This window comes from Rattus norvegicus, chromosome 4 (assembly GCF_021556685.1).
Source record: "Rattus norvegicus strain SHRSP/BbbUtx chromosome 4, alternate assembly SHRSP_T2T, whole genome shotgun sequence".
Lineage (NCBI taxonomy): Eukaryota > Metazoa > Chordata > Mammalia > Rodentia > Muridae > Rattus > Rattus norvegicus.
The window spans coordinates 181,733,916-181,749,887 of NC_141537.1; the positions used below are offsets into that span (position 1 = coordinate 181,733,916).

General features: G+C 44.3%; 1 protein-coding gene across 4 annotated transcripts in view; it reads left to right on the forward strand.

Annotated features, from left to right (window-relative positions):
- Positions 1-15,972, forward strand: part of Stk38l (serine/threonine kinase 38 like) — a 59,704-nt gene that overhangs the window by 17,851 nt on the left and 25,881 nt on the right. For 2 of the 4 annotated variants that reach the window (XM_087659385.1, NM_001083336.3), the window contains 1 exon segment: positions 4,003-4,099. The exons of the other annotated variants lie outside the window; for them this stretch is intronic. The gene's annotated coding sequence lies outside the window, so the exon portion shown is untranslated. 4 annotated transcript variants of the gene reach the window in all.

The window sequence follows — 15,972 nt, forward strand, 5'->3', positions numbered from 1 at the left end:
ATTTTATTCCCATGTTGTAATGGAGTTGAAGACTTCCCTGGCTCACCAGATGTAAGATCTATAGTAGTAGATCAAATGTATCTTGTTTGTTATGTTTTGAAATAGGGTCTCTTATTAACTCAGGCTGTCCTTGAACTCCTGTGTAGCCAAGGATGAGCACGAACGTCTCATCTTCCTGCTTTTGCCTCTGTGCAAAGCCCTGGGAAGACGGCTAACCCAGATGAATCTTAAACTGACATTCTCTTGGGTCTTATGGTATAGTCATAGACTGAAGTTCCTAGTGGTATGTGTTGTTTGCCTGTTCACATGTTATTTCCCTTGGCTTACAGTTCAGAGATCCTGACTGTCTCCTGATGGACTTCCCTCTCATTAGTAGGATGGTGACGGGTTAGCAGTGTAACGACTGTAGCACAGGAATGATATGCTGACAGTGACAGCGGCCGTTCTTCAGATTGGTCCTTTCTTGTGACCAGTATCTCACAGGCATCTTTTCTATGCATGAGAGCACAAGACCTAGAGAGATGGAGTCACTTGCCTAAGATCACACAGCAGTAGGGATGGATGGGACTGTAACCCAGCAGTGTCCTTGTGAAATGTTAGAAGTAGGCACATGGATCAACTTGAGCTCTAAAGAAATATTTATTTATAGTTTTAAGAGACTTTACCTAAAAATTTTGTAGCCAGAGATTGGGAAAACTCAGTGTGATACGTAGGACCGTGCACTGTAAATACAAGAGCAAAGCTTAGAGCTGAGTTGCTGGAGGGTCCCATGTGAACACTTCGTGGGTCTTAGTGAGTTGACAAAGATCTAAAAATGTCAGATGCTGGTGTCTTTAACTCAGTTTTGCATAGGCTCTGTGCCATGAAGAGAGCCAGTGAGTGACAGAATAGAAAACACCCCAGAGGCCTCTGCCAGCTCTCAGGCTTGAAGTTCTTGTCCACTTGGATATAGTTATCCTGAGAGAGACAGCCAGCCATTCTCTCATCCCTCCTCTCTCTTTCATTCATATATTCTCTCTGTCTGTCTGTCTGTCTGTCTGTGTACCCACAATCATCATCCTGAGAAACATTCTTGAAGCAAAATCTCGCACACTGGTCTGGAACACATTAAGAAGTCTAGGCTGGCTGGCTAGCAAACCCCATGGGTCTATAGTGGTGGGGCTTCTCACCCCTTCAGTTACAAAGAGAATGGACAGAGCTAAAAGGACCTTGGTTAAGAAGGCCAGGATTGAGGTGACCTACTGAGGGCTAGGCCTGTGACTCAGCTGGGTGTGTACGTTAGTGGAAAGTTTTTAAATTGTGCCATCAACTTTAAATATTACATTTTCCTCTCTTGCCTCCTCAAGGAAGGAGAGGAAAAGTCTCTCCTTTCCCGACTTTCTGTAGTCAAATAAGGACTAAAAATGAGCTCTCTGTATGGAAGGCATCTTACTGATTGAATTCCATATTTGTCATAGAAGGAAATCCAGATTTCCGTATATGATGACTGGATCGTGCCTCTGTGTATTTTGAGTGGATTCTTTTGCCATTCTCCTTGAGATACAAAACTGCCTGTGCTTTGTGTTTTGTATTCTCACAGCCCACTGTCCCTGTGTACACAGGGTATCAGAGCTGTTGAACCTGCTTGCTTGGGAAGGACTTAATTGTAGACATTCTCAGAGCCAACACAACAGAAGGTTTGACAGTTTCCGTGTGTGTGAAATGGATACTAGGAAGACATAAACACAGTCCGGCTTCCTTGTCTGCATGGCTGGTCTTGTTTTCCTAGTAGTCATCTCATCACACACAGTACCTGTCAGATTCTCTACAGTACTGGGATTCATGACTCTGGGAACCTGACTTTGGAGCTGGGCATGGTGTTGTACATCCATGAGCCCAGCACAAGGGAGCCTGACACAGGAGGATGCAGCATTTGAAGCCAGCACAATCTGCAGAGATACCCTGTCTCCGTTTTTAAAAGGATGGAAGATTTATATTTTGAGGAAAGAGCTTGGTGCCTACTGTACAGGGACAGACAACAGTTAACAGTAGTTAGCTCTTGTGAGCTGTGAGAAGCCTTGGGCGTGAAAGGAAACTTCAGTTTTAAAGATCCTCAGTACCTTGACTTGATGCAAGGCTGACAGAGCCATTGTATATGATTTTCTTATCTTCTTTACTGTGCGAGTTTATCTATTAACTTTAAACAAGGGTAGGGACTGTCTTCTCTGCTGATTCCCAGGGAACAGGTAATTTGCTTCTTAGAGCCAAGTTCAATCTTGGAGGGGGTGAGAGGGGCCTGAGCTAGTCACTCAGAGTGGCTTCTTTTTTACTTTTGCATCTCTAAATGTCAGCAACTTTTCAAGTTTGAAACTTCTTTATCCTTAACTCAGGAATAAGAAGTGCCTTCCTGGATACCTGACGTCACTTGGGAGGGACAGAACTGAACAGTTGAAGGGAAAGCTTGGATGGAATCAGGCTGGTGTTGACTGTGAGACTTGGAGTAAGATATATATCTCTTCATAGCACCAGTGTCTGCTGCAAAATGAAGTGCCATCTTAGGATACAGGAAGAGATGATGTGTGTCAGGTCTTAACGTGTGTTAATTACCTGGCACACGACAGAGTTTACGTTGACAGTAACTTTGCAGTAGTGCTAATGTTCTTTAAACTTAGGAATGTGGAATAGACTGAACAGATTTCAAGGTTTCGATGTTTGTTAGACAGAGCTGATACCAGTAGGCATGGAGGCACACTCCGGTAGCCCTAGCACTTGGGTGGCTGAGGTAGGAGGGCAGCAGTTTAAAGCTAACCCAAGCTGTGGAGCAAGACCTTGTCTCAGTAGACGGGAGAATAAGTAATGGAGGGGATAAATAGAAGAGGCAGAAACTTCAGCACAGCAGTCATCAGCAGTGGGGCGTGTCTAGAAGAGGTGCCCTATGTTTTTGTATTTAACTTTTTTTTTAAATAAAGAACAACATTTAAAAAAAACCCCAACATTTAATTGGGGCTGGCTTACAGGTTCAGAGGTTCAGTCCATTATCGTCAAGGTGGGAGCATGGCAGCACCCATGTAGGCATGGTGCTGGAGGAGCTGAGAGTTCTACATCTTCATCTGACGACTGCGAGTGATGTTTAACTTTTAAATCTGTTCAGTGTTTCTCTTCAGTGCTGGATCTTTATGCTACTTAGGGCCTCTTGCCTGTCAATCAGGTGTTCCCTCACAAGATCTCATTTAGACCAGGCTGACCTCAAACTCACTATGTAGCTGAGGTCTTGAACTACTGATCTTCCCGTCTCAAGTGCTAGGATTTTAGGTGTACACCACCAAGTCAGCCACAAATAGTATGGAGGGGAAATGCTGTTGTAGTATAAAAGTTGAAGTGAAAGTCCACATAGTTTGAGTGGCTTAGACTACTCTTTTTCTAATGCTGCTTCTGATGCACAGTTCTGTGAGGCACAGATATAAGATAAGATACCTGTTATGAAAAAATCCTGCTGGGTCAATAAAACATGGAGGGTATTCTACATTGTCATTGGAGGTGTGAAGATGACAGCGTGTATTTAGCCATCGGAAACGAGCTACCTGCATGTGTGTGTGCCCCATCCATCATGTCACTAAGATCTGTCTACCAGACAGCAGGGAGTTGCCACCTGTACTGTGTGTCAGGGGCCAGGGAGAACAGACTTAGCTTTTTGTGCTTGGCATTCATTACCTTCAAACATAGGCCCTGTTAATTAGGCACTTCCTGTGTGCAAGATGTTGCCCTGGAATCTGTAGCCCAGGAGATGAGCTGTGAACTCTAAGGTTTATGTCTTTACCCTGAAAGTTTCTATGTGTCCTGAAAGATTCAGAGAGGTGTGACCGAGCTCTGCATTTCTAAAGTCTTTTCTGCTGTGGAGGAGGAGTGTGCTGCCTTTATTGTCTTTTTTTTTTGTTTGTTTGTTTTTTATGTGCCTTTATTGTCTTTAACTGTTCCTTATGTCTTTAACTTACTGTGCTCTCTTTTCTTCCCTCTAAAACCAAGGACACACTTACTGAGGTCTCAGAGCTCTCTCCACTGATGCTGCTGTGGCTCAGGAACGCAGCCTGCTGGACTGTCCTCACTGTCTCCTAACTGCCAAGTAAGCCTCCCTTCCTCCTTCCTTTCTTTGTCCTCCAAGCATCTGTTAACCACCAGATGCGCTCTCCTGCCCTGCTGACTGTCTGCGCTGTGAGCTGGAGCACACATCCCGACTAAAGTCTCTATCGAGCATGGCTTTCCACAGCAGTGCTTGAGCTCCCTGGCTTCACAGTCATGGTCCTTCCCTGTCTGGTCTCCTGCCCTATCCAGTCCTATCTTTCTTTGGCCACTCTTTTCTCTACTCTTTCCAGTCTGTCAGGCTTAGCACCAGGCTTACACTGCCTTGGTGTTGTATGCACCAAGCCAATTGCATTCCATCCAAATCATAGTACATGGGATGCATTCTCCAAATATCTCTAAAATAATGAGGAGATGAAGTTACTTCATGTGGTCACAGTGTACACTGATGACACTTGAGAGGTCCTAATGGTCTTATAAATCCAACATTTATGTTGTTGCAGAAGGGGAACTGAAATAACTCAGCAGCCCTTGCCCTTCCTTAGGTAAACTGAGAACCAGGCACCAAGTTACTGCTGGCATGGCCGCATGAACACTAACCGGTTAGCCCCTTGCTGTGGCTGGCCACACATTTGAAATACATGTGATAAAAGTATTAGTCCAGGCTTACCTTGATCTCATAGTCTCTGGTATCAGCCTCCAAAGTGCTGGAATTAAAGGCATGTGCCACCCTCCTGTTGTCATTGTGACAGAATACCTAGTTAAAACAATGTTGGGAAGGAGGGGTTCATTTTGATTCAGTATGAGGGTACAGTCTACCATGGTGGGAAGGGGTGGAGCAGGAGCCTGAAGCAGCTGACCACGTCATACTTGCAGCCAGGAAGCAGAGAGAAGTGAATACTAGCGCTCAGTTTGCTTTTTCCTTTTATTCAGATAAGACTTCAGTCTGTGGGTTGGCACTGCCTACATCTAGGCTGTGTGCCACCTCAGCCTAATCCAGAAACTTGCACGACAACTTGTCTTCAAGGTGATTCTAAACTCTGTCAAGTTGACATCAGTATTAACTATTACACCCAGCTAGGATGTCCCTCCCGAATTCTACAGAAAAAGTAAATGGAGGAGCATGGTGTTTGCGTGTGCCCATTACTAGCTAGAATAGAGTGAAGCCATGATGGATCTGATTCATCCACACTGTGTTCCTTCTATTTCTTCTTCTCTCCTTCCGGATATTTTAGGACAGGGTCTCACCATCACCTAGAGTGCGTTTCTCCCATTGCTGTGCTTTGGATATGAATTGTCTCCCTGGAAAGAGCCCCATGGAGAGGACTGCATCGTAAAGATGTTGGCCTGATGAGTAGATTAATCCAGTTCACTAATGGAGTCTAATTTGGAGGCATTATTGGCCCCTTCTCTTTCTTACTACTTCTGGCCTCCATGTACCAGAGCTCTGCCTTACTGCAGGCCCACAGTGTTTGTCACAGCAGTGAAAAGTTCACTAACACATTTACCTCTGAGCAAAACAGACAGACTACGTTCACCCTACTGTGCAATAAAATACACCTGCTGTCTCCAAGTGTACCTTGGTAGGTACCCCGCTCTTCCTTCACAGAGTGAAGTTTCCACTCTTTAACTTCAACCACTCTTGAAGTATGTAGGGAACTATATGCAACATTGCTTTTATTTTTACTTTTGAAAATGTATGCTGCAAAGGTATTAGGTATGAAGTACAGTGCTGTGTAACCACCATTGTCTCTCCTTAGAAAGCACCTGGAGATCTGTGGGGAGCCTGCACATCCTGCTGTGTGCTGTGATTAAATCAAAGCACCAGCAATTACTTTAAACAATTACATGTGAAGAAGCAACAGGAAGGAAACTCAGAGGGTTACATAGTCTTATTTTAGTGAAGTTTATGTAAAATGTACTTAAAGGTGAGTTTCCTGTTTGCACAGAAAATACCTGAGGAAGGCTGTAGTGTGTTTGTTGTCAGAAAACAAATGGGTAGAGAAACCTGATCTCGAAGGCTTTATAAATCAGATAACTATACTGATTGGAGCATTACATGTTGTGCACAGGCGTCCAGGATCATATGACACTATAAATTAGTATACTTTTTAATGTCAATTAAATTAGTAAATTTTAAAAAAGGCAAAATAACTTAGAATTTACATGTAATTAAATACTTTTTGCAATTTAAGTTTTTATAAAGCAAGTTCTGCCCCAGTCCTTCTGGAGTAATTTGCCAGCTGTGTGTAGCTTTAGTCTTTGCCTCTTGGAAAGAGACAGAACGTCCATTCTGTTTACTTAACTAAAAATAACTTTCCCCCCTTTTTAACCAAACCTAGTGCTGGTAAAATTTCTGACTCAGTAATTTTGGAAAGAATTACCTCTTTCCAGAAATAGACGCTCACACACTGGGTCTTCTGCATGTATTAGTAAGTTTCCATCATATCAGGAAAGGGCGGTGCACTCATGAAAGAGGGACTTGTCAGGATCAGACTGTGGTAGGGACCTCACTTAGGTTTGTCTGGAAGGGAAGGTTCTGGCCAGGCGAAGACTTGTAGATTACTGTCCTGTGACTGCAGTGTCATTCCAGCTCCCCAGCCTTCATGAGCTTCTAAAGAGCAACCACCAAACCTCCACGGCCACTTGGCATTTAGTTAGGCTAAGCTGCGCCACCTACTCTAATAGTTTGTATCTGGCACTATAGCGTACGTGAATGTTTTCTCATTCTAAAGCCCTGCTTTTATCAGAGATTCCTACAAGGCCATGGTGTTTTGGCGCCCAGTGTTGATATGGGTTAGTCTTCTTACTGCATTTCAGTGCCGTTGTAGACTCAACAGCACCATATACTTTTTCATACCCTTTGCTCTTCTAGTGCCTGGCACACCCACAGTCTTATGGTGTGCTTGTTGGGTCAGTCTTACCTGTGGTTAGCTTCCCAGCTTGATTTGTACTACTATTGCCCTGGAAACCCATATGACATGCAAACACACCTAGGCTGGACTGTTTGTTGTCTAGCTGTGTAGCTCAGGCTAACTTCAAAGACTTGGTCTTCCTGGAGTATTGGGAATGCTCCAGAGAGAGAGCCCCTGTTCTCTAGGGGTTTTGAAATATCGTATTTTGCTTTCTATAATTATAACGTATTGTTGGTTTATATGCAACTTTTAGGAAGGGTCTTTCTTTCTTTTTTTTTTTTTTTTTCTTTTTTTCGGAGCTGGGGACCGAACCCAGTGCCTTGTGCTTGCTAGGCAAACACTCTACCACTGAGCTAAATCCCCAACCCCAGGAAGGGTCTTTCATTTTGACCCTTGTCTCCATGGTAGTAGAAACTCCTTGGCAACGGATCAGAGCCAGCCTTAGGCTGGGTGCTGGACCACATTTTCTCCAAGTAAAGACCCCAGAGGGGAGAGTCTACATTTTTTGTGGGAAGGTGCAGCTGAGGGCAGAGGTGAGAAGATTCCTAACCAGATGTCAAGATACATCAAATAGCTATGAAAATGAAAGCTTGGTTTCATGTGGTAACACTGAAGAGAGGTTGCTGGAGTCAGCCAGGCTCTGCTGTTGCTCACACCGTCTAGTCTTAGGTCATCCATTTTATTTTATTTTTTTTAAAGGTAGAGTCTCACTCATGTGACCCTTGCTGGCTTGGAACTTGCTATGTAGACCAGGCTGACCTTGAACTCCCAGCTTCCAAAATGCTGAGATTAAAGTCATATGCCACCATATTGGGCTCCTCAACTAATTTTTAAGAATGTTATTACATTCTTCTTGAAAAAAAATCTTTTAGATTTATTTATTTTATTTTATGTGTATGAATATTTTTCCTGTGTATATGTATGTATACTATGTGTGTGTCTGATGCCTATGGAAGACAGAGGAGGGTATCAGATATTCTAGAACTGGAGTTGTAGATGGTTGTAAGCCATCTTATAGGTGGTAGGAACTGAACACAGGTCCTCTGCAAGAGCAGCTAATGCTCTTACCTACTGAGCCTTCTCTCCAGCTGCTCTGTTAACATTCTTAGGATGTTTCAATTTGTGAAAGCTTAGATTCCTTGCTTTTCCATACCTTTTAAAATGGAAAGAGAAGGGTTGGGGATTTAGCTCAGTGGTAGAGCGCTTGCCTAGCAACCGCAAGGCCCTGGGTTCGGTCCCCCGCTCCGAAAAATAGAAAAAAAAATTCTTAAAATGGAAAGAGAAGAGAAAAGTAAAATTGGCTACAAAGAAATTGGCTTTAAGAACAGCCTTCTTTGTTCAGCAAGAGAGGCTCTCTGTGGCTAGGTGGAGCTCAGGGGAGGGCTGCCCACTCTGCCCGCCTCAAGTGAGCCCCAGCACCGAGGCTCACTGAAGTGAAAGTGCTGATGACATGGCTGGACACCTTCAGAGCACAGCTCTGGTGGCATGTGGTAGTTCTGTAACTGGTGATGGAACTCAGTCTGCCTCTTTGTCCCTGAATTGGAAAGGCACCTACTTCACACATAGCATAGATTTAAGAAGACGCTGTGCACACTGCACATTGAGCACTGTGCCTGGCAAGGCCACCTTACAGCTGCCGTCACTCTTTCATCGTAAGACCTATCAGTGCTGGAACGGACTCCTTTAAAATTCTCAAATAGCAATTTCAGATGTATGCACATTTCAACAGTTGGCATTACTTACAAATTAGTTTCTTGACAAACGTAGCAGTTCTTCCCTTAGCAAAATGCATGAACGTTGAAGACCTTACGATTGTGCAGTGAAAGGTAATCAAAACCCGTGTGTACTCCCATCTCCCCACTCTGAGCATTTGATGCAGTGAAGGTCTTAATTTTTCTGGAATACACGAGAACAACAAATGAATTTAGTTTGAGTGTAAGAGAATTAGGCTAGCTGTAAGAAGAACTTTCTGACCACTGGCTGCCAGACAGATAAGAGGAGCTACTCTTTCAGGGGTTGGCGACAGCACCTTCTGGAATGTTCCTTTTGGGCCTGGATTTTTAGGCTCAGAGGAGTACATCTGAAGGCAACTCAGTCCTGACTGCTACCCTTAGCTCATGGGCAGTGGCATCTTTACCAAGATTCTCTCTGCCCTTCAGCGGTGACTAATTCCCTGCTCAGATAGTGGAGCTTTCAGAGTCTTTCCCTTATTTGATGAATGGATGAGGCAGCACAGCATAGGCAGTATCTATTTTAAAACTCTGAAATAGTCGCAGGGATTCTAACGTGAGAGTCCATTTAAAAGACGGGCCTTGAATGTGCCTGCAGCCCCGAGATGATAACAGTGAGAAGGGGGATGCTTGTGTGGTGGTCAGCAAAGCATTATCCAAGCTGGGATAGCCATTACTTAATAAAAACTGTCTGGAGAGATGGCTCAGTGGTGAAGCTGTTATCATGCACATATGAGGGCCTGAGGTCAGATCCTAAGCACCCATGTAAAGCCAGACATGGTAAGTTGAACACCTGTAATCCTAGCTCTCCTACAGTGACGGGGGCATAGAGACAGAATTCTCAGAAGGTTGTAGCCAGCTACCCTGGCATATTCAGTGGTGAACAACAAGGAGAGCCTACCTCAGACAAGGTGGAATGGGAGGACGACATTCACATCTACCCACACTAACATAGACAATACATACATGTGTTTGCACACATGATAAGCTACATATGCTGGCTTAAATAAATGAGTAATAAACTTTTTTTTTATTCTTTTTTTTTCAGTTACTACTGTACTTTATTGTGTTCAACCAAATCACCATGTTACAAAAATAGCAAGCTGCCATAATAAAAAATAAGGCTCCTCTATCCAGCACCAGATAGCATCATTTTACTTTCAAGCCTAGAAATTGCACACTTGTATATAAACCAACCGAAGATGAGGATTGAGAGTTCATCTTGGTGGATTTTTCCTTTGATGAATATGAAGTGTCCTTCCTTATCTTTTTTTGATGACTTTTAATTGAAAATTGATTTTATTTGATATTAGAATGGCTACTCCAGCTTGCTTCTTCTGACCATTTGCTTGGAAAGTTGTTTTCCAGCCTTTCACTCTGAGGTAGTGTCTGTCTTTGTCTCTGAGGTGTGTTTCCTGTAGGCAGCAGAATGCAGGGTCTTCATTGCGTATCCAGTTTGTTAATCTATGTCTTTTTATTGGGGAGTTGAGGCCATTGATGTTGAGAGATATTAACGAATAGTGATTATTGCTTCCTGTTATATTCATATTTGGATGTGAGGTTATGTTTGTGTGCTTTTCTTCTCTTTGTTTTGTTGCCAAGACGATTAGTTTCTTGCTTCTTCTAGGGTATAGCTTGCCTCCTTATGTTGGGCTTTACCCTTTATTATCCTTTGTAGTGCTGGATTTGTAGAAAGATATTGTGTAAATTTGGTTTTGTCATGGAATATCTTGGTTTCTCCATCTATGTTAATTGAGAGTTTTGCAGGATACAGTAACCTGGGCTGGCATTTGTGTTCTCTTAGGGTCTGTATGACATCTGTCCAGGATCTTCTGGCCTTCATAGTTTCTGGCGAAAAGTCTGGTGTGATTCTGATAGGTCTGCCTTTATATGTTACTTGACCTTTTTCCCTTACTGCTTTTAATATTCTTTCTTTATTTTGTGCGTTTGGTGTTTTGACTATTATGTGACGGGAGGTATTTCTTTTCTGGTCCAATCTATTTGGAGTTCTGTAGGCTTCTTGTATGCCTATGGGTATCCCTTTTTTTAGGTTAGGGAAGTTTTCTTCTATGATTTTGTTGAAGATATTTACTGGTCCTTTGAGCTGGGAGTCATCACTCTCTTCTATACCTATTATTCTTAGGTTTGATCTTCTCATTGAGTCCTGGATTTCCTGTATGTTTTGGACCAGTAGCTTTTTCTGCTTTACATTATCTTTGACAGTTGAGTCAATGATTTCTATGGAATCTTCTGCTCCCGAGATTCTCTCTTCCATCTCTTGTATTCTGTTGGTGAAGCTCGTATCTACAGCTCCTTGTCTCTTCTTTTGGTTTTCTATATCCAGGGTTGTTTCCATGTGTTCTTTTTTTTGGTTCTTTTTTTTTTTTTTTTTTGGAGCTGGGGACCGAACCCAGGGCCTTGCGCTTCCTAGGTAAGCGCTCTACCACTGAACTAAATCCCCAGCCATGTGTTCTTTCTTGATTGCTTCTATTTCCATTTTTAATTCCTTCAACTGTTTGATTGTGTTTTCCTGGAATTCTTTCAGGGATTTTTGTGTCTCCTCTCTATGGGTTTCTACTTGTTTATTTATGTTTTCCTGGAATTCTTTCAGGCATTTTTGCAATTCCTCTCTGTAGGCTTCTACTTGTTCTCTAAGGGAGTTCTCCACGTCTTTCTTGAAGTCCTCCAGCATCATGATCAAATACGATTTTGAAACTAGATCTTGCTTTTCTGTTGTGTTTGGATATTCCATGTTTATTTTGGTGGGAGAATTGGGCTCCGATGATGCCATGTAGTCTTGGTTTCTGTTGCTTGGGTTCCTGCGCTTGCCTCTCGCCATCAGATTATCTCTAGTGTTACTTTGTTCTGCTATTTCTGACAGTGGCTAGACTGTCCTATAAGCCTGTGTCAGGAGTGCTGTAGATCTGTTTTCCTGTTTTCTTTCAGCCAGTTATGGGGACAGAGTGTTCTGCTTTCGGGCGTGTAGTTTTTCCTCTCTACAGGTCTTCAGCTGTTCCTGTGGGCCTGTGTCTTGAGTTCACCAGGCAGGTTTCTTGCAGGGGAAAAGTTGGTCCTACCTGTGGTTCCAAGGCTCAAGTTTGCTCGTAGGGTACTGCCTAAGTCCTCTCCGCGGCGGCAGCAACCGGGAAGATCTGCGCCGCTCTTTCCGGGAGCCTCCGTGCACCAGGGTTCCAGATGGCGCGTTTGGTGTTTTCCTCTGGCGTCTGGATGTGCGCAGAGTACAGTCTCTTCTGGCCTCTCAGGCGCGCCCGCCTCTCTGAAGGTTCAGTTCTCCCTCCCATGGGATTTGGGTGCAGAGAACTGTTTATCTGGTCTGTTTCCTTCAGGTTCCGGCGGTGTCTCAGGCGCAGGGGTCCTGCCGCTCCTGGGCCCTCCCCTACGGGAGCCCAGAGGCCTTATACAGTTGCCTCTTGGGCCAGGGATGTGGGCAGGGGTGGGCAGTGTTGGTGGTCTCCTCCGCTCTGCAGCCTCAGGAGTGCCCACCTGACCAGGTGGTGAGGTCTCTCTCCCACGGGGTTTGGGAGCAGAGAGCTGCTGCGGGCCAGGATCCTTGGATCGAGTAATAAACTTTTAATATCTGGGTGCTATTTAGTTTATAACTATTTTTACTTAAACTTTTAAGTATTTGAATTGTTGAAGTAGTTTTGATGTGAACTTATGGGTTTGTAGGAAAGTACCATTCTTCTGATGTTGAAAGACCCCAGCTTAGCAGCAGTAACGCCATTTTGCAAGGCTGTACTTAAGATGACTGGTTCAGGGAAAGGTTAGAACACTGAGTACACAGCGGCTGCCAAGCAGGATGTGTTTGGTTGAAGGCCTGGCAACAGGACGACTTCGGTTGAGCACCTGACAATGAAAAAAAAAGCCCCGGGAGAGGTCCCACACCCTGGTGGGGGGCCGAGTCAGTCGTTATGTTCCAAGAAGGTAGCTAAGAAACTTGCCCCCCCGGGCTGAACCCTTGGGGGGCCGAGTCAGCCGTTATGTTTCAGGAAGGTAGCTAGGAAACTTGCCCCCGGGCTAAACCCTTGCCATATTAGAATCCACCAATTATATCCCTGTAACCATGCATCTGCTTCTGTATGCTTGCTTCTGCTCCCCAAAATCCTATAAAAGCCCATCCTTGGTTCCGTGGGGCGCGCCAGTCCCCCAAGTGACTGAAGCGCCCGCAGGTGCCTGTGCCTGTGTATCCCGACAATAAACCAAATCCTCTTGCTGATTGCATCCTGTGGTGTCTCGGTCTGGTCTTTAAAGTTGGAGGGTCTCCATCCCGAGGGAAAGTTCTACCTGAGAGCTTTTCAATGTAACAAGTTCCTCTGTGAGCACAGACATTGTGAGTCTTTTCCCATTTTGGGAACATTGGAGTTACTTAACTGTTAGCATTATGGTGTGATTTCAGCTACTAAAATGGGATGTGATTGTCACAGTGTCCAGATATGCTTCAGTCTCTTAAATGAATGAGCTTTTTCATAGACAAGTAGAACAAAGATTAAAATCAGGTGGGTATGCACGGTGGTGCACACTTTTAATCCCAACACTCTGGATACAAAAACAGGCAGATTTCTGTGAGTTAGAGGTAAGACTGGTCTACATGGAGAGTTCCAGGGCCCCCAGATCATAGGCCGTATCTTGAAGAAGACGGAGGATGAGGATGAGAAGAGGAAAGGATGTTAGGGGAGCAGGGGTCAGGGAAGAAATAAGTAAACAAAGCCAAGATTCTTCTCTAGGGGCTTCACTGTGCCTTTCAAGAAGCCTGTGGTTAATTTTTCTTTTCTTTCACCATCTGGACAAAGTAGGCAGAACCTAGGTTACAGGCAAGATGGGGAGCAGTGGCTGGGTTATTGGGGTCTGCGTTAGAGTAGACTGGAACCAGAGTCCCTGCTCAGTCCTCAGTCAGTGCTGGCACTGAGCTGCTCTGCAGGATGGTGCAGTGTCCTGGGATTGCCAGTGCCCTGTGCACTTGACAGCTGCAGTGCAGTGTCACTAGAGGCTGCTACTAGCCTGCCGTACCACTGTCTGTGGACCACTTAGCTTATTCTCCCAGTGTTTGTGCTTCACTTCTGTAAGGTGAGGGGGATGGGGGAATGGCCTTGTCACTTAACAACAGATAAGATAATCCTCATATCACTTAAGTGTCAGCTTTCTGTAAGCAAAATTGCCTTTGGAAGGTCTTACCCTGTGTTCAGCTGTATTTCCATAGTGTTACCTATAGTCGAGTTTAGAAAGTCTGTGCATGGATTTAAACTTGGATGCTGCTTTATGGCGAGTTTCCTGAGTTCTTATGTTGAATTGAAGGGTTTCCTTGACGACAGCCGGGACACACAGGTTTTTGTATTTCATTCTACATAGTTTGTATGTGTGTGTGTGTGTGTGTGTGTGTGAGAGAGAGAGAGAGAGAGAGAGAGAGAGAGAGAGAGGGAGGGAGAGGGAGAGATTTTTCCCTTTAACAATCCAGGCTGTATTCTGAAGACTGCGAGTCACTAAACTGTTGCAGTGTTCTGTGCTCGCTGATAAATTGTTCAGATGTCAATGCTAAGAGCTCCTTAGCATTTTTTTTTAAGTGTTAACTTTTTTGTGTTCTGATGTTTTGGGACAGGTGCCTTCCTGATCTTGTCAGAATAGCTGGAATTGACTGGCCCTCATGCTCAGCGCAGTGCCAGTCACATGTCACATGGTCTGCTTTTAGCTGGCAGCTGTTTCTTTGGTCACTCCTATCTTGGGAGAGTTTAAATGACTCACAGTTAGTAAAGTCACTCATGACTATTTAGATTTTATGCTATATTTTCGACTATACTGTATTTTAATTTTAGTCCTGATTTCTTGATTCTGTAAAGTATCGCTTGTAGTTAAGAGTTATTCAGGTAGTCTGATCACCTTTGATTTCAGTTGAAGGGCTTCTCTCTCTCTCTCTCTCTCTCTCTCTCTCTCTCTCTGTCTCTCTCTCTCACACACACACACACATACACACACACACACACACAAATTCATGCCCTTTCTCTGAATATGAATGACTAACTGCTTGTACATGAGTGTGTATATGTGTGTGCATTTATGTCAGTGTGTGTGTGTGTGTGTGTGTGTGTGAGAGAGAGAGAGAGAGAGAGAGAGAGAGAGAGAGAGAGAGAGAGAGAAGTCTATTCCTATTAGAAGTTCACTTTTAGGAAAGTGAACAGCAGGTGTCCCTGGATGTGCAAGCTTTACTTATGGCCTGGCTGAGCCACTTGTCCGGGCTGCTTCCCCAGCTGGCTGCTACCACTAGGATCACTAGGATGTCACACCACCTCTCACTGCTCATCCCTTTCCCTGCCAGTTCACTCATTGGTGGTTCTCACTTCATACCAAGCCCTCACTGTTAGCATAGTACCTGCGTCCAGTTGGAATGCAGAGGACACAAAAGGAGCAGGCTCCTCCTCACTAGAACTCTCTTTTGTTTCTCTTCTTTCCACATTAGAATTTCCCTTGCCATAAATACTGCTGGAAGGTAGCTGAGCTCAGGCTTGTGCTGCCCTAGTTTGTGACTTTAAGCCTTCGAGTCATCGGCCGGAAAGGCACTTAAAAAGACAGTGGTAATTTGAGCCTCTTAAGTAATGCAGTTTTGCAGCTTCCTGCAGAATTCTGCTTCCCTAAACAGAAGTCTGAGCTGTGCCTGAAGAACTCGCTGAGGTTTCCTCAGTAGTCATCCTCTTCGCCTGTTGTTTTGTTCTGTGGCATACTCTTGCCATAATTCTTTGTTCATAGGACAAATCCCAGGTGCACTGTGGTACAGGTCTGTAGCATGGTGCAGGTTGATTCCTTCTCCGTCTCACTGCCAGCATCTGAAGGAGCGCTCTCCTCCACTGCAGAGAGCATCCTGCATCCTGTTACAGTCCCTGGGCTTTGATTGCCTAGTAACATCGAACGTTTGTATATTTTAGGCTTTTCATTTATTATCTTTATTAAGGTCCTTGTTTACAGATTTAATGTTAAAAAGTTGTGTATGATGTCTACATACAGAATATATTTTGAGTTTCTAAATATACACTTAGTGTTGAACTTAAACTGACTGGCTTTCTTGCTTTCTCATATATGCCCATGGGAAGAGGCTGTGGCTGGCACTCCTTCATTAGGGACCCAGCATTCAGTCTGAGGGCCTGCAGCCTCGGCACCAGTACCACAAGTCAGGATGGATTAGGAGACTTCATACTGCTGGGCATTGCAAGTCGCATCAAAGATACTGAGATGAAATTGACAGGTCAGGCAGGCACCTGCTTTCT